The 24,412-nt window shown below is 48.0% G+C and overlaps 1 protein-coding gene across 4 annotated transcripts in view; it reads right to left on the bottom strand.

Moving 5' to 3' along the window:
* Ac13E (Adenylyl cyclase 13E) overlaps positions 1–24,412 on the bottom strand; it is a 143,539-nt gene that overhangs the window by 90,422 nt on the left and 28,705 nt on the right. Inside the window, exon 1 of one of the 4 annotated variants that reach the window (XM_075688330.1) lies at positions 6,666–11,075. The exons of the other annotated variants lie outside the window; for them this stretch is intronic. The gene's annotated coding sequence lies outside the window, so the exon portion shown is untranslated. Of the gene's footprint in view, positions 1–6,665; positions 11,076–24,412 lie in introns of those variants that run through there. 4 annotated transcript variants of the gene reach the window in all.

Raw genomic sequence — 24,412 nt, 5'->3', positions numbered from 1 at the left:
CTGCCGGTCGGACACAATGACTGTAATGAGAGGATGGTCCCTGCTTTGGCATCGCCTGTTTCGGGCACAATGACTGGAACGAGATCCCTGCTTTGGCATCGCCTGTTTCGGGCCCAATAACTGGAATGAGATCCCTGCTTTGGCATCGCCTGTTTCGGGCACAATGACTGGAACGAGATCCCTGCTTTGGCATCGCCTGTTTCGGGCCCAAAATGTCTGCCGCCCCGCCGCAGTCGCGCCGGCAAAACCACGTGTCGCAGGCGAAACGCAACAGTGCTGAATATGCACAAACATTTTCGGCGTGAAGGACCTATATATGTCGTTGACCGGTGAGCTTTGCTAAACGTACGACCTCTATCGCGAATGCGGGCACTGATTACCATTCGAAGAGCGAGTGCATGTCTGAAAGCAGCTGCACCACCTGGCGTTATCACCAGATGCCATCCACAACGACACGCCTCGTATACGAGGCGTGCCGTTATCTATCTATCTATCTATCTATCTATCTATCTATCTATCTATCTATCTATCTATCTATCTATCTATCTATCTATCTATCTATCTATCTATCTATCTGTCTGTCTGTCTGTCTGTCTGTCTGTCTGTCTGTCTGTCTGTCTGTCTGTCTGTCTCTCTCTCTCTCTCTCTCTCTCTCTCTGTGTGTGTGTGTGTGTGTGTGTGTGTGTGTGTGTGTGTGTGTGTGTGTGTGTGTGTGTGTGTGTGTGTGTGTGTGTGTGTGTGTGTGTGTGTGTGTGTGTGTGTGTGTGTGTGTGTGTGTGTGTGTGTGTGTGTGTGTGTGTGTGTGTGTGTGTGTGTGTGTGTGTGTGTGTGTGTGTGTGTGTGTGTGTGTGTGTGTGTGTGTGTGTGTGTGTGTGTGTGCAAGCGCGTGTCTGTGCGTGTGTTGTTCAAGGAACTGCACACCATGTGCCCCAGGACGCTCTTCCTCACAGTCACTTTATCCTTCTAAAACGACAGCAGAATGCCCTAAAGAAGCTCTGGTAATGACGGGCGGTTCCCCTAATGGATATAACACGTGCCCGCGCGCACTGTTCCGGGCTAAAATAAGGAAAGGGTGAAAAGGTAAGAAAAAGAAAACTTGACCAACCTGTTAATGGAAAGGAACGTCTAAGCATGCGATTACGGTGAGTGGTGAAACGGACGCGAATGAATGGCCGGGTTAGACGCTCCTATGGCAGTGTCGTTACAAGACGTAACTGTACAAGAGCGGCATGCAGGTCTGTTACCACGAATGAAAAGAAAATAAAAAAGAGAAAAAGAAATGTTGCATTACTGGCGCGTCACTGAGAGATGGACATGATAACTGCTTCTGACAAGATTTACCAAGAAAAAAATTCTATACTATGGCTCAACAAAGATAAACGATCAATAACAAGCAGAATAGGAAAAAGTATGCGAGCTACGAAAATATGTACGCATTCAGCACCACCGCAGTAACAAATTATAATAACCAGTGCCCTGAACTAACCAAGAGAAGTTTCACATATAGCTAACACATAAGCAAGGGGCGACGGAAGGGAGAAAATAACACATAAGCAAGGGGTGACGGAAGGGAATGAGAAAAGATGGGTGCTCGATTAGAGATATGAGATTTGGAGAGCACGATGATAGTGGTTTAGGGCGTTAAGTAAGTGCTTTCTCGTGAGCAACTTCGCGTGCCTGCATGACCTTACAAGAGACAATGCAATATCGTGCATAAATTGTAATACTTCACATTTGGATAGCTCTTAAACCCTACAACATTGGAAAATTTAGCAAAGCGAATGTATACCATGACATCGCAGCTTAGAGATGGGGCACAATGATTAGCTATGAAAACGATAAAAAAAAAAGAAGCACGAACGGACAAAAGGACATAGAATCGCCACTCATCCACGCAAGAGAAATTCGCAGAACTACACAGGGCACGAAACGATGCAGCCACTGTGAGACGTAACAAAATCCGCTTCTTGCCGTTGTCTTCATCCGAAGCCGTTGCGGGCACGCAGGAATCGTGCAGCGTGTTCGCTGTGTCGCCGCTATATATATATATATATATATATATATATATATATATATATATATATATATATATATATATATGCAGGAACGAACCGAAAGAGCAGTCGATACGGGAGCCGGCGGCTGGCTTCGCAGCTTGCGTAATGCGAGCCATACAATAGCGAGGCGTTCGCCGCCGGTGTACGGGGCGGAGAGCGTGCGAGTGATGCGCGCGCTCGAGTGAGTCAGTCGCCCAAAAATAGCCAGGCCCGCCGCAGTGGCGCTGGAATTCTTCTTTTTTTATCATTATTATTTCCCGTCTACCCCATTTGGAATATTATTTCACCTCGATCCGACCGCCTCTAGTCCGGCCGGCACATCGACGTGTCACCGGACCCGACCAGTCGCGGCACGAGCGAGACGGCCACAACGCATTGTGTGTACATTACGGACACGTGCGAAACGAGCGCCGGGGACTCATCCGATCTTCGACTTACTCGTACTGCATGCTAACTAAGCTTGCTTGTTACTGCAGCAGAACTATGAATTGCCTGTTACTGTCAACCAATGGACCTCGCCAAATGGGGGGCCTTTCTCATCGAGATGCCATTAGCGTGCTGCATGCAGTACGAGAAACACAGACGATTTATTTTATGCAGCCCGCCGGGAATGCTTTCTTTTTTTTTTTGTCTTTGTCCCTTTAATAACCGTTCTTGTTTCTTTCTCCCTGGTTGTCGTTGGAATCAGGTGTGACGTAATACTTCCTTCGATAAGTGATCAACAAGTGATCGAGCAAGGGACATCTTCGGAGCCAACGTTTCCACAAATGGATTTGTCTATCGCTTGGAGATAAGCCACCTTGTTGAAACGTTGGCTCCAGAGACATCCCTTTTTCGACCACTGTTGGTCGCTTCAAGCTTTACTCTTTCTGTGAACCTCTGCTGGATTAGACTCCTCCAATAAGTTTTACTAGAGTAGTACTAGTAGTAGAATTAACTTGGCTGACACAATCAGCCTTTCATGCATTGGACGCAACCCCGTTGGAAACCGGGAGCCACATTTATGCATGACATTCCATTCTTTCGCAGCCGGTGGTCGTTTGCGTTCTTACGGACTGCGCTGCCTTTCGAGATAGAGACTGCTGGCGCACTTCCACTGCGGTGCTCACGGGATATGGACGTTTAATGGAGAAACGAGAGGCCAAGCCGCTAGTCGATGTATGCGACTTTGTCCTAATAAACCGATGTATATTCCCAAGTTGGCCTCCCTGAGTGCAAAGTGTCGCCGAACGGCGACGAAGACTCTTTTCAGAATCGTCTGCCTGGAAGACCTGGAGGAGAAGAAACTTAACTAGTAGTATAAAGTTTAATAAACTAAATGTAAGGAATAGGAAGGAAAGAAATTGCTGTCGGCCGCACTGCAACCGTATGATTTCAGCAAGTGCACAGGGGGAGGGGGGGGAGGGTTATGGGATTAAAAGGATAAGTGCAAATTTTCGTCCCGCAGGGATATACAGAAGGGAACGTCAGCCCACAAAGCCGACGCAGGCCGTCTGGGTGCTTGAAGGCGGAAGGCGACAGAAGTGAGCACCGAGACGATGTATACGTCCAGAAAACGCTCGCCTGTACACAGCTTGTCATTGTTTGCATACGCCAGTCGAAGCACGCGCGTTGAGGAATGTCGCGAGAACGGGAAAGGAAGGCTGACATGCTCGCTCACTTCTGTATCGCAACTGCCTGCCCCCGTCAGCACTCGAGCGGCCTGCTTGCATTCAAAAGTGTTTCCTGTACACGCCGCGGACGAGCACAATAGAAGAGAAAGAAATTCTGCGTGTGTCTTGTATCTCTCTCTCTCTCTCTCGCTCTCTCTCTCTCTCTCTCTCTCTCTCTCTCTCTCTATATATATATATATATATATATATATATATATATATATATATATATATATATATACAGACTCACGGTATTTGCGGTTAGGCTCTTACCATAGAGGAATATAATTCGTATATGTGTTTGTTTATGCCCCCACAGCCTAATATCGTTGGTCGTTGCCGAGTCACGAACGCTGACGGTCTCGTTTTAGAAAGGAGAGTGTCCATGGCGCGTTCGGCGCGTTCTTTGCAACCGCTGGGCCAGCGGATCACAGTCAAACCGTTCAGTCACACCTCCCCCCCCCCCCCCACTTCACCCCGACCGTTTATTATACGGCGATAAATTTACTCACGCATTCTTTAGTGCATCAATGCAGCAGAGGTCGGCGCTGCGCATGCAGGATACAGCTGAAGTTGATGTCATCCGATTCACGACGCGAACTGCAGTCGCAAAATGGTGCCCCCGCTTTGACGCTTGCACTTGCAAGCGTGCGTTTCTTTTCAGCATTTGTTCTTCAGTGACGCAACTATATATATATATATACGTTTCTGTAAGGACGTTCTTGAGCATTCGTATTGCTTGCACAACCCGTCCATGAAGATCAGGGGCAGAATTCGCAGAGTTTTTCGTTCGCAAGTGCTATTTTCTGTTGGCCCACCACATTCGCGGCTCACTATTTGCTGGAACGTGCATGCTCTTACGAACAACGTTGGCGTCAGCACTTTTCTGTGAATGCAGTCCCTTGGTTAACTATAAATAAAATCAAGTTCCATTAAATGTTTTAATTATATCTTTAAACGTATGTGTGGCATAGCGTGCGCAAGCAGCATTTGCATATTTATACACTAGGCAAATTACTACATACAGTAAGCGACAATCTTCGCGAGGGGGCTGATATTGGCGAATTTCAAGAGCGGTCCACAATACACGCCCTGTGCTTTCATTTCTATGAACATAAGCAGAGAGTCCGACAAGGAAGACCATGCAGAACGCGTGAAATGCAAACCTCACAAACAAAGATGTCTTTTATTTATTAATATATCAAGTTGCGTATAGGCATTTACGGGCACAGGCGATATTCTTGCGTTGCTGCTTCGTTTCAAAGATTATATTTGCATTGTCCTGAGCCTGTCGCAGTTGCGCTTTAAAACGACTCTTTATTTGCTCTCTTAAGCGCGGTGTTCGAGACAGCTGGGAGTGTGGACGTTGGTATGCAGGCTCTTGTAAATACGTAGTAACAAAACAGTGCACAACTTGCATTTATAGCATTTGAGCATTCGCAACGGTTACACCACTTCAACAAGGCGCCATTCTCGCGCTTGGTGTCCTGTATGCGAATATTGGGATGAGCAAACTGGTCACTTAACTGCCTCGCTTGGGGCGCTTTCTGGAGCCCACGCGGCGATTTACGGCGAGCGCTGACGGGACTTTAAAAGAGCGCGTGCACAACACCGCACGCATCGAAAGCATTGAACCTTTCCGAGCCCGCCCTAAGCACCGTAACCTATCGCGTGTCCGGCAGATAAGAGGCATGCAGAAAAAAAAAAGAGTGTCCGGCAGATAAGAGGCATGCAGAAAAAAAAAAAGAACCCCAGCCCACTTGAACGCGAGAGGCAAACACGGGCCGCAAACACCTCTCCGCCCGCTCCGTTCATTATGCATATGAGCGCAGTGTTATTCCGATCTGCAGCCAGTAATGCATGCACTGCAAACGCCTTGTGCACGCGGCACGCCGACGGCTATCTGCCTATTTGTGCGCGCACGAGTAAGCAAGCTATTAGTGACATGTTCCGTGCTATGCAATTCTCAAATATTTCTGTATACGTCTTTCTTTGAACGCTGGTGCTTAGCTTCGAAGACCATCGGTCGCACTTCCTTTCACGTTTCTCTCTCTCTCTCTCTCTCTCTCTCTCTCTCTCTCTCTCTCTCTCTCTCTCTCTGTTGAATTAAACGGGACCGAGGAAATGGAAAGCAAATATTTGGGCTTCCGACCTCGACTGAAATAAATGAAGCGCGTATATACGAGCGATGTTATGTTAGTTTTTTTTTTTTTTATGCGACTCAAGATCTTCGTGCACATATTTTCCTATGACTTCGTGATGTCGCGATCTATTAAGCCAATTTAATTGTTTCTACATATATTTTATGACGCTTTGGTACTTTCACCCACTCTTAGCATCTCGTTGGCGCATGAACAGCTTGTCTAACACACTTCTAAACCCCAGCAACATTCTCACATTTTCAGTGCTGCCAGCTCAATTGCACTTGTTAATACAAAGACGTGGGTCATATCACATGTCTAACTAAAGCGTTGGGTCGGTCCAGTAAATGATCAACACCCACGGCAACCGTTCTAGAACGTCGTCTGGCGGGGTCTTAAAAATAAAAAGGAAGAAAACGTTCCGGTTTCGTCATCGCTGCCGTCGAACGTCTGGCGCTAATCACGGTGCGAGCGAAGCCACAAACTATACAGTGGGCCCAAGTCCGACCGAAACTAAACTGCCGTGAGAGCAACTCGCATTGCGTGAACGAGGAAGGGAAGGAAAGAAAAAAGAAAGAAAAAGCGCCGCGTTCCGGAGACATAGAGGCACTGATCCAACAGCCTCCGCGGACGTCATTGTGACGTCACAAACTGACTTGCCAGGAAAAACATTCCGCACGCTAGACGCTGGCCATGGCATCCCCTCGACATCGCTTGACATCACGTGGGCGGCGAAGTTTGCACCACACACGGAGCGCCGCACCCGACAAGCAAACGCCTGCAGGCACCTACAGGACGCAGTAACAGGTACTAACCGGTTCGAACAAGACGACTCCAGTGTATCTAGCGCGGATGGGAGCTTTGTCCGCCTATACGACTAGCAGAAGGCACATGGCAGACATATCCTCTCATCTCTGTCAGCTGGAGACGACACGCGTTCCTCGCATAGGTGATAATGATGTAACATGTAAAGAAATGACAAGTAACGTTTAGCCCCGCGGAAGCTGCCAACAGACGGCTCGGCGACAGCGGACGGCCTTTAGGACGCCGTCGTATACATACCACATTCTTGGTGGCGGTGCACTCACAGTCGTAACGGTCGAATAAACTAACAGACGACACTCCGTGGCATATGGGCTAAGTTTGTCTATGCAACAGTGGCGGCCTAGTTAATTCAGTCGTCCCGAACCAGGAATATCTCTGCAGAATGTTGGCCTTTGATTCTTATACATTTGCATTTTTCTTTGGGCTACACTAGTGGCTTAATGAAGTACGGTATATACTTACGAGAATCTACTCGAACCAAATAAATCCAAGAAGGGTACACTCACTTCATAGTTCTAAAGATTCTCCACCACTAATGCGACATATCTATTCCGTCGTGTACGTGTTAGCCATTAAGAAATAACAAAGAACAAAGAGCGCATAAATGCATCCTGAGTTGCATGCGCCAGCTTTCAGAGCACGGCGTCGATCACAGCGACAAAGATGCGTACAAGAAGGAAACAAACAAGACACAAGCGTCGCGACTAGAAAAAAAAATAAGAAGAAAATAAAAGTGACCTTGCATAAAGTCAATCATAATCCCCTCTAGCTCACATGCATGCCTTTTGCTCAACAATCCGAGCGAATTCGAGTAGGCAGAAAGAAACGCTAAGCCGAAAAGCGCACCCAAGTACTAAAGCATGCGAAAATGAGCAGTTGCGTCCCAATTCTATGCGAGAAATCAATCGTACGTTACTTGAGAATAAAACGGAGAAATAACTCCTTAAATAAGAAAATAAAATTAAGCGGCGGGAAGTCGGGGGAAAGGCATGTGAAGTGCCATGCCTACGTGTAAATACACGTGTGTGCTTAACGTGCTTTACGTTAAATGCGCTTAAAGGTTTTCAACGCAAAATGCGCAAACGCACCATCATGAAAATAGAGAGAAAACGCGTCATGGGGAATGTCACTCTGTCGAACTCTATTGAAGTTGAGCATGTCCTAGCAAAACATAACGCTGTGGAGACGCTAAAAACAGTGACTACTTCAAGTGAACGACGTTATGTTGTGCACAGACGAACACATAAAACACACATTTCGGCAAGTGCGCAGAGTTCTCAACAAACTGAATTCTGTCCGTCGCTCGCATGCACTCTCTTCTCTTTGAGCTTTGTTTGTTTGTTTGTTTGTGTTGGCTTTACGTCACTTGCTTTTCACAAGTTTGCTCCGTCCCCCGCTATACTCGCCAGAGCTGTCCCACACGAGTGCTCCGTGAAGGCTGTGCGCGCGCGACGCTGTCCGCGCTTGGCTCGGCGACGTCGCTTTCTTTTAAGTGCTCGCCACTGCTGTGATTCCGGCGATGTCTGCTTCGACGTCCGAGGAATCTGCTTGCGACGGTACACTTTCTCTCTGAAACTACGCTGTGCTGTCGAAGCTACGAGGCACTCTGTGGCGCGTCTGAAAATACTTTATTAAAGAGCTAGCACTTCACAGCCATGCAGACGCGCACAATAACGTTGCCGTCCCATGCATCTTCCTCTTCTTCTTTCTTTTTAAGTACTCGGTGCTTCTCAACAAATATTATTCCTTCTTCTTTCCTTTTCTCTTTCTTTTTTAACGCTCTCAAGTACAACGTTCCCAAACATACTTGTATCATCTTTTATTTTGAAAATTGTAACAGCGCTAATACACTCATCCACAACGTAACAAGGACGAGACAGTAGGTGAAGTTTTAAACGCATTTGACAAACATGGACTTGGGCTCAATTTCACCCATGAACTACCTGACGCAGATGTTTTATAGTTTTTAGACCTGAGACTAACCTTTCGCGAAAAGCACTTTTGCTGGGGCTACTTCCCTCGAGCAAAAAAGGATTTGTTACCATATGATTCAGCGCATTCCAAAACTGTAAAAAAAGTTAAAGCGTCGCACTGTTTGGAATCATCTCTTCAAAAATCATGCCCGATCCTAATGCAGAAACATTTCGAGAATCAGGCTAGTCGGCTTTTGGCGGCGAGGTTCCCCTATTCGGTCTTGATTGCTGTGTCTGAGACCCTCCTTCAAAATCTAAAACTACGAACACGAAGAAAAGATGACCGTCGGAAGACCGACAAGTCTTTGGTTGTGCCGTACCTGCACAAGACTTCGCACCATCTCAAGAAGGTCGCCAACAGGCATGGGTTGTCCGTTGTTTTTTCGGCACCCAACAAGCTGGCACAGTTATGCCCACGCATCTGCAACTCTAAAAAAAGAGGTCAGCTAAAAAGCCTTTCATCAAGTGTTCAACAGGAGTGGTCTACGCCATTCCCTTGAAGTGTGGAAATGTTTATGTCGGCCAAACAGGCTTCTGCATTAATGAACGCTTGAGGGAACGTGCCCGAAATTTAGGTGATCTAAATGGACCAGTACGCACATTTGTTCGCGCACGTAATTAAATGCAGAGGTTGCGAGGCTCGATTGGGAGAGACAAAGATTCTCGGTAAGAGTGCCGACACGACGGCGCGCGTCAGTTTGGAAGCGTTTCACATAAAGAAATATGGCAGCAAGTGCGTAAGGTGGTGGTGGTACAAACTTTATTTAGTGAAGGCCAAAAAGAAAACGAAATTAAGATGCCGCCGTTCCGTGGATGGCCTTCAGGCTGCCAGTCGTGGCCCCCAGATCATGCCTGGCGGCGACTTCCGCTACCCAGATCGTTAGCCGTATAGCTGGACATCCGGCTCCGAGCTGGCCAAAGCAGCCTCCCACAGCTGCGGACTAGATACATGCCAAAAGGCAGGGGGAGGGTGTTTAGGGCATGAATACAGAATATGAGCATAGTCTGCTCGTGGGTGTCTGCAGAGCGTGCATTCGGTTGAGAAGGCACACCCTCTGTATCGCTTTTTGCTGCAGAGCTTCAATTTTTGAAAGCGACCGCCTAGTGATTTGATTGTCTGCTTGTATCCCTTGCCTTTCTTCTAATTTTTTTTTTGTTTTTCTGTGTCTGTTTCCGTTGATTCCCAGCACGTACGTTCATCGATGCGCAATGTCATTTTTTCCCGATTGTATCGCTCCCTTCCACTTCATTTCTGCATTTCCCCTTATGTAATGTATCCGTCTTCCGTCAATAAAATTTAGTTGACAGTCAGCGCTCGTGCCTCGTCCTTGTTACTTTGCGGATGCATGTGTTAGCGCTGTATACAATATTCAAATCAAGTATGCACCAACTCGCCCAGAAAGAAGTTTTAATGAAATACTTGTCTCAAGCAGTCATGACGATGTGTCGCATTTTGGGCAGCCGACTGCTTGCTATTCTCGCGGACAGATGAACACGGACAACGACGGCAGACGGCCACTCGTTTTTATATGTTTTATGCTGGTCGGGAAGTTCGATTTTCTTAAGGCAGCCACTTTTGACCAATTCGTGCGAGCAAGGAGACGTTGGCGCTCGTTAAGGGCAACATATCAATAATTGAGGAAATTAAACAGCACTAGCGAAACACAGTGTACCTTGTACCTTTTTGAGACGCGGGTGGGCTCACGGTGACTTTCGCGAGTAGATGATTACAGAACTCCGACAGCGACTTGTGTGCGATTAGCCTAAGCCAAACTTTGGCTTCCATGTGGTTTCGCCCCTCTCCATTTCCGTTAAAGTAGATGAGAACCTGAGAATGCAATCGCAAATAAACCACAGTCCAACTCCAGAACCAATTACACGCTAGCTTATTTTTTTCGATTTCTTTCAATATTGGCGTCTCTCGCAAACTATATGCTTGTGGAGCGTGTAGCTCGGACCACAGAAGGCAAGTGCAGTGCGGTTTTGTGGTGGACAGGGCTCGCACTGAATCCTTATGGCACATTCGAGTGGTAGCTTTTGGGCGCTCTGGAGAGCTCTCACAGTGTGCCTGACACAGGTTCAGATTTCGCCGATCCAACTCGGGCCCTGGGAACACGTTCGCCTGACTAATTCAGACCGCTGCGCTCAGATCCGAGCTCCAGGCGCTCTCACCTTCAAGCTTAGAGCGTGACAAAGGGAATTCCGATCTCACGGTTCCTCCGATTGCTCTGGGAGCAGCTGAACATTCGGCTCCGGCATTCTTTCTCCGGTTCCAATGTCGAGAGGGCTCCGCATCGCGCTGCAAACCGAGTCGAAGCCCGATAGGCGCCAATCGAACGCATACCATTATATCGGTCTCCGAGTTCATAATAATTTCGAACGCGTGTTGAACTGCTAGTTGGCCTTTCGTACGGTGCTGCAGGCTTTTTGTGAGCCAGAAAGCGGGAAGAACGCTAAGATCGTCCGCGTTTTTAGAAGCGGGTGGTGGACGAAGTAAAGAGAAGGAGGGGCGAGAAGAATATATATATATATATATATATATATATATATATATATATATATATATATATATATATATATATATATATATACATATATATATATATATATATATATATTTCCTTTTATTCGTGCAGTAGACGAGGAATGCATGCCGACGCGCACACAAAATCAAGCGCGCCGCGGTCTTTCCCTCGGGAGCGCGCCGCCGCCAAGAAGACGAATGGACAGCGCGCGAAGCGAGTGACCGAAAATGTGGCTGCCGCCTTCTTCTCCCGCGACGTGCCCGATGCTCGCAGCCGTGCAGTACCGTATGCGCAAATTAAAAGAAATCGCGGCGCGCCGCCGCCAGTGAAGCCTTGGCGCGGAGAAAACAGGTACATGTCCCACGTGGAAAGCACATGCGTGCGCATGCATGCTGCACTCAAAGCGGGCGGTGGCTGTTGGAAGGTTTCAATTTGCATGCGACGCGAGACAGATTGCTTTCCGTTCATTAATTTCGTGTTTTGCCCTTGCCAGGCGAGCTGTTACATCCATGCTAATGTGCGTATTGACGGAATGAGAAACGGCGGGATTATTTTTTTCTTTCTTCATTTTTTGTTCACACTCACGCAGGCTGGCTTACGATGGGTTGAAGATACGGAATGGGGAACGATAAGGGCAGTCTCCGTGGAGAACAAACTTGAAAAAAGAAAAGCAGCATCCCACGGTTAAGAGTTCTTTTGATTCCTTTTTCTAAAAGCCAGAACTCTGAATAAACTAACTAAATGCCCGGCGCCATGAAGACTAGAAAGAAGTGAAATTTGCGCGATTTTAGCCGAGATTAAGATTATTAATTCTCCCACTTAACGAAGGCGAGCCACATGCGCGATCAGAAACAAAGAACTCGAACATGCTCAAAGCGAAGGATGCGAGCAAAATTAAATTATGGGGTTTTACGTGCCAAAACCACGATTTAGATTATGAGGCACGTCATAGCGGAGAGACTCCGGATGAACTTGGACCACCTGGGGTTCTTTAACGTGCACCTAAATCTAAGTACACGGGTGTTTTCGCATATCGGGCCCCATCGAAATGCGGTCGCCGTGGCCGCGATTCGATCCCGCTTAACAGTCAACGCCACAGCCACTAAGCAAACACGGCGGGTAGAAGGATGCCAGCGGACGATCCAGCGACGTAATTCACCAGCTGTAGCGGTTTGAGGAAGCGAATTTATTATAGCTTAAAATCGCGACACAATTATTCAGGATTACCGGACAGCACTGCTGCGTTACCACGTCGCTCACAGTTCGAGGCACGACGCCGGAGAAAATTAAGAGCTTTTAACGAAACTGCAAAAGGAAAGAAAAAAAGAAAGAGAAGCAATACGAAACACGCGTGACAACCTGTTTAAGTTATAATGGTGCCTGGCGCGGGTTTGATCCGTGAGGCGTATTAAACGAGCGCCGAGAGGAAAATCTATTGCGACGCTTCGCAACGACGCACTGTGAATGCGTGATGTGTCCGTTGAGCCTCACGGGTAAACAAGCGCCGCATCGCAGCCTCCGTGGTGCCGACTGACCGGTCAGGAAACGAACGCTGCCAAGTTCGTTGCTCATATGTTGCGCAATATTCACACTCATCGCCTCGTAGTTCGACAAGCGAGCCCTGGGGCTCACAAAAAAGAAATGATAATAATAAAAGGCCACATAATGCCTGGAGAGACGGTCCGGCCACTTGTGACGCTCTGCAGGCTCGTCGCACTGGCAGCATCGCCAGACGCAGACGTGACGCAATAGACGTATGGTGCGATTTGCCCCATCGGGAGTATGCGTATATACGTGGGTGCGATGGGAACAGTCGTGCGCATACGATGACGAAGCGACTGCATAAGGCCACGGAAGAATTAAGCCAGGCTGCAAACGCCGACAGATGCATGCTCGCGGCAGCAACAGCTGAAGAGGGCAGCTCAACGCAGTCGGCCGCGCGCGCACCGACATCTGGCACGAAGCTGCGTTGGAAGAGCGCAAACACAAGCTTTTGACGAAGAAGCGCTGCGCTGCTCGAAACACACCGTGAATCGAACGTCGTGACTAACCACACATACATATAGACAGCCGCTTCTCCAAACGTGCTAGCCCTATGGTAGGCCGTGTGCATATACTAAACATATCTCTCTTTTCTTCACGATGACTGTATATATACCCTTCCCGCTGACTCAGTGGCTATCTGCCATTCTAAAGCTACATCCCCAAGGTCGCGGGCACGATGCCACACCGCGGTGGACGCATTGTGGTGGCCGGTGGAGTGTAGAAACGCTCGTACAGTTACGCCAGCGATCTCAAGGAAAAAAGAAAAGCAATAAAGAAAAAGTGGCCAAAGTCAATCGACTGTGAACAGGAGATGGTCGATGGTGCAGCTTTACACAGATGCACCACGAAGTCACGTAAAATAAAGTTCACCATCACAGCAATTTGGCCCTGTTGATATGCCATATAGTAAAGGTTTTCAATAGAGTCTTTACCATGCAAAATATAACTCCTGTATCACGACAAAAAGAGGGCTGTGCTGTAAGAACGTCATCTGAAATTCGCGCAAGGAGTCGCGGCAGACGATATACGGAGTCTAAACATTTCTCGTTGATGTGTGCTGTCACGGGAGGTTGGGTGGCATACACGGGCGATGCAGAAGCCTGTATTTATATCGACGACGACGATGACAATGTGCTTGGGATTTCCCACACACTCATCCTTCGCTGAGCGCGTTGGTGTGCTTCAGGCTCTTTTATGCCGCCTGTATATACCAGCTCAATACCAAATGTACAGGACTCTTTCATAAACCGTACACGAACGCTTATGTGTTGTAGTTTCTCCATATCTCTCCCTCTCTTCTTCTTCTTCTTCTTTTTTTGTAAATATAAATATCCGGCCTTCCATTCGACCGAGAATCGCATCTGCGATCTCATTTCGCTTTTTTTTCTTTCTTGGGTATACACTTAAAACTCGATCTAACTAAATCTGATTTTATGAAGTTCTCGATATAACGAAAAAAATTCAATTCCCCGTCAAGTACCCGTCGGGTTCAGTATTTTCATCAACCCGAATTAACGAAACTAGTTTGGCTGTTCTCGACTTAACGAAGATTTTCCTTAAATGAGTAAGTAAAAAAACCGTGGTGATTTCTTTCTAATTTTGGCACAGACCGGGTTTCCTTCGAGCGTGCGCTCTAAAATTAACGCGTTAAACATCTAGGCACCCCCCCCCCCCCCCCCAAGTCGCGGCCCTAGCTTTACTCTGACGAGGCTGCACGCTGTGCCCGTGCACGGAAACATGGACTCAACACCGCCTCGGTAGGGCCGGCGGCGGTTGATTTCGTTATTTCATGGTTTATGCGACAGATAGTGGGTCGGCGGCAAATACGATGCCGCGGTAGCTTTTGCGTGTCGCTACATTACAGTTTTAAATTTCGAAGGACCGACAAATTCCTTTCTCGATTTTACAATCTTTCCGATTTAACGAAATAATTCGAGCGTGGTTATCACTTCGTTAAATCGAGTTTCGGCTGTATAGTGGGCAACCCACATACGAGCAGAGGCACTGGCAGTGAAGAGCGCATCGCTCCTGGTATGTGCGCAACATTTCGACATTTCCGACGGCGTGCTATGTCTGTAGCGCCCTGAATTCACGAGGATGACACGCGAGGTTCATTCTTCGCAATTATTGTTCCTTCGTCACGATTTGCAAGTCGGTTTCGCAGGCTTCCTATTCGCAGCGTCGACGATGTCTAGCACACGCAGGGATGGGCGCCATGCCAAATGTGTCCCAGCTGTGTGGCCCACGCGTATGATGTGCGGCCCAGCCTCTGAGTCACGAAACGCCTCGGCACCGTCGGCGCATACTCGCCTGAAACTGCGGGAGCCCGCCGATGTCACGAGACATAACAAAATAAAACAAGAAGACTAATAATAAAGCGCTCTCCAGGATTCCACATGATGTCCGTGAATACATGTCTTCACATCCTATACGACTTTGTTGTTGCTGAACAAATGCAAGGAGACGGGGAGATATGCTGTATATTAGAACAGGCTATCTCAAGATAAGTTAGAAAACTGAGGCAGCCCTACCCGACATTCCGTGCACACACATACTGCAAATGCATAAATATACCAAGTGTGCAAAAAAACAAGAACGAAATAGAAACGTAAACAAGACAATAAATAAAGTTAGCCAGAACAAGCATCATATATGCACGTTAGTTAAGTAAGTACTACATCACAAGAGAAGTTCGTGTCTACTGCCCAATAGAAACACTATTTTATGCAGACATCAGTGGCATTGTTCTAGTATAGTCGTGAAAGTAAACACTGAATATAAGTATAGTTTGCAAAACTCTAGAAATATATTTAGTCTGCTACCTACAAGGCAAATCCCGTAGGGTAGTTAAAGCACACCATCGTTTAGCGGACGATCAAGCGCTGGTCAATGTCTTTCTGCAACCACATATATACATGTATCACAGCCAGCAGGAACAAGCATAAAAACAACATTGAGCCATTGACTCCGGTGTTGCTTTCGGGTCAGAATATATCGCCCAGTTGTAAATTAGATCGAGGCGTCCGCTTGACCTTTACGTCCATATATCTATCCATGCATGAAGTCAACTTAGTGCATCAACATTTGAAAATTTCTATGTGCACAAAATAACTGTGCAGTATTCACAGTGGCTGAGAAGATCTCTATATAAGTAAATATATTTTAGATAAGAAAGAAAATCGACGCGCTCAACGGAGTTTGAAACACGCCGATAAAATCGTCGCGCACTGACGTCACCTCTTCGTCGAAACTATTGACGTCAGAGCCTGGCGCAGCGCGGCTCGTGATTTAGTTTGCAGCTCGGGCATTCTGATAGCAGCACATGTTTTACGATTACATAAACTGAAGCACCCCTTGACGTTAGGCGATATCTCGCCAACGCTTACGCAAATTTTCGTTTTACGCCGTCGTATTTTTTAAACGCGCTCTCAACTCACGCATGCACCCGTGACCAGCACTCGTGCCTGATTACTGTTCGCTTCGCACAGAGCTAGCTAGACCCGTTGGGCACTGCCTTTGCAAGACAGGCACGGGACGCGCAAGGCCGACAGACATCGGCCGTCCAGCCGGCGAGACTAGGCCGCTTATATATACAGCCGCGCTCGGGTCGTATATATAGTATGGCCGCGGAGTACGTGTGTCCACGGGCTTCCCTGTAGAGCAGGCCTTTTGTCCGTGTCGCGTTGCGATTCCGAGCGGGTATACACTCGACAGCGAGGGGGGCAGAGCGCCGCTTAAGGCCGGCTGGCAAGTACGCCACCCGTGTGCAAATGATGTGCGCTGCTGCGTAAAAGCAGCGGCTGCCCCTCGAAGGGGCGTTTTCGCAATGCTGTCGACGGCGTTCGCAGTGATATCGAACGGGCTCTTCGGTAGAAGTGGCGATGCTTAGGCCGAATTTTCAAAGTGTGAATCGCGGGCCTTTGAGCTATCAGGTTGGTGTAGTCACAGTAATGTTCTTGTGAAATCAAAGGGGCTGAGGAAAGCGAAGGGACGCCGCTTTTATTTTGCGTTACAGCGTTTCGCGGCTTCGTGGTGCTGTGCTGCACTTACCTTTCTTTTTTTTTTCTATTTTCTACCCTCATTTTCACCCGCGAGACAGTTCAGGTGTCCGCAATGCAGCGAGGCAGTTTGTTCGCTTGCTTGTGCTCTTGCTTGCCCCCAACACCACGGCGCTAACGCACCATACGAGGGACCATGGCCAAGAAGCGAGGCAGTGTACGGAGCTCGCGACCGCACTTCTCTTTTTCTCCCACCACTGCGCTTGCTTCTCCCGTCTGCTGGTGTTGTGTGTGACCAATCAATCAATCAATCAATCAATCAATCAATCAATCAATCAATCAATCAATCAATCAATCAATCAATCAATCAATCAATCAATCAATCAGCGGTGAGCGGCCTGTCCAATCACGCCTAACATTTATGTTGCTTTTGCGTTGATCTTCTCAAAATGTTTCCATTTACGTATTTTGTTTTGTTTTTACTTGACTTCTTTCAAACATCATCTCACGATTGGCCAGTTCCTGATAGTATGTATGATTATCCATGTTTAGAGCAAAACCAATCAACCAACTATAAACTTCACTGCTCTTGAATGAAATTGAACTGAATTTTATTTGCAACAATGTTGCGCTAATGTTGGATAACAGGAACGCACTGCTTCGCAATAGTCAACAAGAAATTTGACTTTCTTGTTCTTATATGCAGCGGTTTTCAGCTATTGGCTCCCCAGATCTGCGCAGCTTTTCTGCCGTTCTGTACCTGCTGAGCAACGTTCGGATTTCCGTCTTCACTCTAATAATCTGGGCCCGTATTAGTAAAGTTCTCAAGCTAGAATCGTTCCCAAGAGAAAATTCTAGCCAATCCTGATGGTGGACATATTATGAGCGAAATATAAAGGAGCGCTTACGAACGAAAAAGGTTTTTGAGTTAAGCTCTCTTGAACTTAATATACTGGCAGTTTGGTCGTGTTAATAGACACTTTGCGTTTCAAAATAAGAGAGCCAGTGCCTAGCCAGGGACACGGTTGGTAGTGCAATGTAATGGCTTAACAAGTGTAACAAGCGTAACAAGTGCAACAAGTGCATTAAATGTAATAATAGTTGCCAGTTGGGATCAAAACCCCCATGGTGCAAGTGACATTAACAGAAGGGTTGCAGTCCTGGGCTGCAACCTGTCCGCAGGTTTGGTTAACTGGACTTATGGACCACATTTCAGCTCTTCCTTAAACTACGAGGAAAACACGGGCTCACAATCACGTGTAGCGATTTCATTAAGCCGAAGGGCAAAGTGACGCAAAAAAGAAGTGTAACAATAAGTGTAATTATTTAGTAAGTTTCAGTGAGTTTCCAAGCCATTGCGTTTGTGAACGTTGGCGCACAGGGATGGTGCTTACGACTAACTGCGAGGACACATTCCACGAGGAGTCATGCGTCAGCTCTGGATGCTCACTGCAAGTTTGAGGACTGACGGTATAAACATGACGAAAACAACACAAGCGCGGCCACGGCAAAGTCGAGCAGCTCTTTTGGGAAACCAGTGTGACTGAAATCCTGAGAACAACGGTCGCCAGAATTTGAGCTGAGCTTGCTTTTTCTCTTTTCCACCTCCAAAAATAGAAACGCCACAGAAACTGAATGTGCTCAATCACGCGGCGCGCGCTCATCCGGTGCGCGAAACAAGTCAGCTTCCCATAAACTGTACAATAACCTGCGTTTCTATTCTAATTTCTAACGTTTCTAAGAAGAGTGTGCGTGTGCTGGTGTTTTGTTTCCGTTTAAATTTCTGAAGAAAAGAAAAAAAGATTGCACATTTTGTTCCGCGTAGTCTTCACGCAGGCACTCGGAATCTCTGGTCAATTGCCGGCTTTGTCAGAAAGAAAAAAAAATCTGCAGAATCCATTGAAGACGATCGTAAATAGAAGCAAAAAACTTGCACTGTTTTGAGCCATAATGGGCTTGCCTCTGCGTTCTTCTTCTTTTTTTCGTGTCTAGTTAAAGCGTCGTCTTTTTGTGCGGATGTTACCCGGCTGCAATTCGAAACCAGAAAAGGTACATGAAAGCAAAACGCGCAGCTGTACAGCCAAGTTTGTCGCAAACGTGTCTCTCTCTCTCGTCGTGTGTATATACTGTTACACAAACGCGCAAAGCCGAGCACATATGCTTTCTGCCGCCAACCTGGGCCCATTCGAAGGCGGTGCAGTGTCATATATATCGTCCCAAATCGCCAGCTGCCACGAGGGATGATGAGGTAAAATGGCGCGCCCTGACTTCCACAAGTGCGCTGGTACACGTGGCACGACGCACACGCCAAGCTTCTCGAAGAGGTGGATTGCACGAGGGGAGAAGTGGCCTGTGTAATAATGCTCGCACGCATGCTATGTTACGCTCACTTCAATAAATACCCCGGACGAAAGAAAATGAAAGCGTCTGTTATCTAATCGGTAGAGCATAAAGCCGTAGTTCTGCAGAACCCCGGTTCAAATCCCATCGGCGGACACGTAATTATTATTTTCTTTTTATTATTATTGAATGACTGCTTGTGTTAAAAGCGAAACTCGCTGAGCTTATTCAGCGAGACAGACGACGGGGACGTAGAAAAAGAAAGCTCTGCTTTAAAAAAAAAAGAAGAAAGAAAGAAAGAAAGAAAGAAAGAAAGCTCTTCTTCGTGTATGCGCACTTCGCCGCGAGAGATGCGAGCCGCTGCAGAGACGGGAACTGACTTCGCCGTTCGTCGCACGGGCAACTGAACGTTTGGACAAACCAGAGAGTCAGTGATGCCCACTGTTTTATGAAACGACGCAAACCAGCACATCCGACGTTGCTGATAAATTTTAGCGACCATCGAAGGAGCGGCAAGCGCAAAATATTTGTTTTATTGCTGTTAGAATAAAAACGCGGGTCGCTGTACACAGCTTAGTTCTGTTAGCGACTGAAACGGCCGAGCGAGCGACCAACAAGTGTCGCTCACGCCGTCCGCTGATAATCTGTATGTGTAGTACAGTACGGATTACAGTATAGTATAGTGTAGTATAGTATAGTATATGGGGGTTCTATAGGTGATTAAAGGAAAAGCTTTGGCACCCGCCCAAGTAACCCGCCCACTTGGGCACCAGGATAACCATACCTCTCAGACCCTGATCATGAAATGGAAACTTACAGAAGACTAAAAATGGGTAGGAGTACATAAGACAGGCATTAACAAATCATGACCAGCAGCTTACCGCTATCCCGGAAAATAAAAGTTCACATTGTATTCTACCGCGGTAATAATGTATGGGGCAGAAACTTGGAAGTTCGCAAATAAATTGAGAAGATAAAAACCGTGCAACGAGCGATGGAACGAAAAACGATACGCGTAACGTTGAAAGACAGGAAGACAGTGGTGTGGATCAGAAAGCAAACGTGGGTAGCCGGTATTGCATAGTTGACATTCTGAGGGGGAAGAAATGGGAGCTGCGCAGACCAAGGAGAGGGAAGCGTAGTCGTCGAGGATGGCGAATAATTAGGTGGTGCGATGAATTAGGAAATTTTCAGATATAAAATACGGTGGCTAGTGCCAGACAGAAGTAATTGGAAATCGCTGGGAGCGACCTTCGTCCTGCAGTGGGCATGAAGAATAGGCTGGTGATGACCGAAGTCACTTTATTTCAATGTCCAGCACTAAAAAATACAACGATGCTCAGGGACATGTGTAGGCGAAAAGCGGCAGAAAGTTTGACAGAGGCCTGCGCTCCGTTCAAAACACGCAGGCAGCAGGATGCAGCAAATGACAGTGTCCGGTTACAGTCTACTCGTAAATGAAGTTTCTGTAGAAAGTATGTGAAGCACATACAGTATTTACAGCATAATGCATATTTGTTCGCTTATTTAAATTTGAAATCCGCAGATGAAGACTGTACGTCACACGAAGGACCCCAAATAAGGCGCCTCCTGCTGATAACCGCAGCACTATCGGAGACGGTATTCTGCGGACGGTATTCTGCGGACGCTGCGGACGGTATCGTCCGCAGCGTCGTTGTCTATAGAGCCACAGCCGATCGATCACGTGCTCTTTGGAGGGTATCGAGCGGCCGTGTTAACGCGCTTGAACCGCGTGGTTTGGTCGGCATGGATATGAGGTATAGGTTGCATCTGAGCGTGCACAGCCACATTGTGTGATAGGATTGCCTTAGCCTTTTTCGTCCTGCCGATCGCCATTGGTAACCAGGGTTAAGATTTATGGACGACAGATTGGCGGCACCTGTCAAGCATGGCGACTACGCAACCGACATCCGGATAGAACGGAGTGTGTCAGCGCGACTAACAGAAGTCCGCGTTCCAGTTGCCAGTTGGCTCACTTCCCTACGGAGCGCTGGGAAGTGCTTATCCGCGCGCTTCTGTCAACGAGGACGGCTGTCCTTTTGCACACCGAAGTGACCGGGCACTTGAGCCGCTCCTACACGTGACGTCACGCACACGCTGCGAGTCGTGTAGGAGATACATGGAGGCGCGACCCCACCGCGGCTGCGCAGCTGTTCCTCGGAAATCCAATAGGCAGGGAGCGCACGCGCCAGCTGAGCTTGGGAAAGCGGCGAATTATTTTGGGCAGCTGTCAAGGATGTCGGCGGTTGCAGAGAGAGCGCTGATGTTGATTTATATGCGGCGGCACAATTGCGGCACACTGCGACTCGTCTCCAGTTTCTTGTTTCCTTCTTCCCTCTTTTAGTGTTTGTCCTTTCTTTTTATTTTATTCTCGCTTTCAGTGTCATCCGTGTTGGTCGTTGTAATGTACTTATAAGGGCCACGCCATCATGACGAATGACAAAAAAAAACATTTATATGGGACTTGAGCCTTATCGCCGATAAGGATTTCCCCACTAGGGGAAGCAACTCCACATGCCGGTACACTACCCCGGACCTCTATTTTGTAAAGAACGTAGCGGAGTTCAAGTGGGCCAACCCGGCTCCAGACCTCGAAAGTGACCACTACGTCATCGAGGTCTCCCTCGCGATTGCCCGCTGTATACATACAGGACGAGGAAATTCAAGGTGATCGACTGGTACGTTTTCGCAAGATCAGAGCCGAGCGAGCACCGACGGCCGAGACAGATTTTGAAGGTTGGTGCAAGGGGACCAGGGATGACGCCGCGGCGGCGACCAAGGAGGTCGTCAGGGACCTCGACGTTGACAAGATGGATAGCAGGTTGGCCGCCACCTGCTGGAAGCCAAGCAAGCCCTCCTCACAAGATGGAAGGGGCAGAAGCATAACAGGAGGCTCCGCAAGAAGGTTTCCAAGGTTAACAGGGAGATAGAAGAGCACTGCAAGATCCTGTGTAAACAACAATGGGAGGAGCTCTGCAGATCCGTCGATGGCCAGCTCAGATCCGGCAAGAGCTAGGGTCTACTCAAATGCCTTCTCTATGAGGGCAGCTCGAGGTCAAGCCAGAGACGATCCCTGGCGCGAGCCATCCACCTCATTACCGACTCTACCCCGGATGAGTTGATCGTCGACAGGTTCATAGACGAGTAGCTGCCAGTCGCGGATAGCTCTGCCCCCACCCAGTTCCCGCACTACGCAGGGTGTGAGGTGCCGGAGTAGGACCAAGACTTTACAGCAGCCGAGATCCGACAGGTCCTCTTCTACCTCAACGGCAAATCCGCCGCTGACCCGGATGGCGTCACTAACAGGATGCTCAAGGATCTAGATGATGAGTCGATCGACTTCTTCACTGAAAGGATTAAGGAAGCCTAGCGCAGTGGATAAGTCCCCACACAGTGGAAGACGGACTGCACGGTACTCATCCCCAAACCCGGTAAAGCACCAGGAATCGATAATCTAAAACCAATTTCCCTGGCGTCCTGTGTCGGTAAGGTCACCGAGCATGCCCTGCTCAACCGGCTCATGGTGGAAATCGAGACCAATGGCATGTACACCCACAGTATGATTGGTTTCAGGGCCGGCCTCTCGACACAGGACGCCATGAAGCTGATAAACTATAATATCATCGATCGGAGCACGGGAGATACCAGATTGGAAACCGGCGTCCGAAAACGAAATACGGCTTTTCACTAGTGACGCAGGATGAGGCCGAGATAGAGCTCTGATGAGATAGATGAGGTCTGGGGTAGAGCTCTACTCTAGCATGTCCGTAACAACCACATTGAGGCAAGCTTCGTGGATGCCACGGCATATATCCAACAAGAGGCATTCGTCGTCTCCATCGTCGACTCTAATTTCAGGATCACTTGCTGCTCTACGGTACGCACTTCGAAGCCCGTGGTAGCCGAAGAGGTTGCAATCGAGCTGTCTGTGCTCGATGGTCGCAGGAAGGCAATATATAGCGATTCCAAGGCAGACATTAAGGCCTACCAAACCGGGATGGTCACCCCTCAGGCCCTCCGCATTCTCCAAAGCGTCAAAAGTATCTCTCCCCATTCCCTCACTTGTTTTCCAGCTCAATTGGGGTCGACTGAGGGCTCTATCTCTAACTCTAACGAGGGCGCGCACGAGGCCGCGCGAGGACTAACTGACCGCGCCGCCTCCGCAGTCCCCCTATCCCGCGGGGAACCCTTGCTGACGTTCAATGAGATCGCCAAACACGTATCTGTCAAGACGGGTATTCCTACTCCCGCACCCTGCCTTATGCAGGGCGCGGGCGGTGACCCTTCGACATTTACAAGCCCGTGCGTATCCTAATCTTGCGGCTCTTCATGCAATATACCCTGAAGGGTATCCCAGTGCGGAATGTCCTGCCTGCGGACTAAGGACAACATTGGATCATGTGTTGTGGGAGTGTGAAGCCATCCGCTCCGCCTTCAGCGAGGATAGGTGGGCTGCGCTCTTGGGCAGCCCCGAACTCAACGACCTGGCCGACCAGAGTGCCCGCGATCGGGTCGTCAAGCCCGGCTTGGCGGTCCCTACGTGGGACTATGGCCGGGTGGCGCGGGGTCTCCCCTGCGTCTTCTCTGGACCGAAATAAAGTTCACTCACTCACTCACTCACTCACTCACTCACTCACTCACTCACTCACTCACTCACTCACTCACTCACTCACTCACTCACTCACTCACTCACTCACTCACTCACTCACTCAGTTATATGGTGTCCGATATACGCTGTGGCGTCAAGAGCACCCAAACTTCCGCTTGTAGAAGTAGTAGTAGTAGTAGTAGTAGTAGTAGTAGTAGTAGTAGTAGTAGTAGTAGTAGTAGTATATTTATTTATTTGCACACATAACAAGAAAAAAGAAGCAATAGGCGCTCTATACGCCTGACAAAGGCTTCTGCACCTGTGGTTCGCAAAAGATACGCATGTCATGCACAAAATACTTCTGACGCATCATAGAAGAACATGAGCGATAACGAATTGATATTTCCCACTTATAAAAGCAGCTAATAACAGGCGCTTTTTATATCATAGTAAAGAATGCACATAGTAGTAAAGTGGCACTGTTTCAATGTTCTTGCGGTTCGAGTTATCGACCAGTTAGGCCTCGCCTGCTAATCTCCTGGTTAGGTTGGACAGTATAGAACGGCCGACCTATAAAGGCGTTGGCACCGGGTTCAATCCCCGAACCAGGACGAATTTTTTCTGAACTACGAAGCTTTCTTTCTACGAGAAACCGGTGCGAGTTTAGTAGCTTTGTGCTATATCGCAATTTTTTACCTTTTATGAAGCCTCGAATGCATGACATGGTGTAGCGGCGATGTTTCCCCC

This window comes from Dermacentor variabilis, chromosome 4 (assembly GCF_050947875.1).
Source record: "Dermacentor variabilis isolate Ectoservices chromosome 4, ASM5094787v1, whole genome shotgun sequence".
NCBI lineage: Eukaryota > Metazoa > Arthropoda > Arachnida > Ixodida > Ixodidae > Dermacentor > Dermacentor variabilis.
This window is presented reverse-complemented; position numbering and strand designations above follow the sequence as displayed.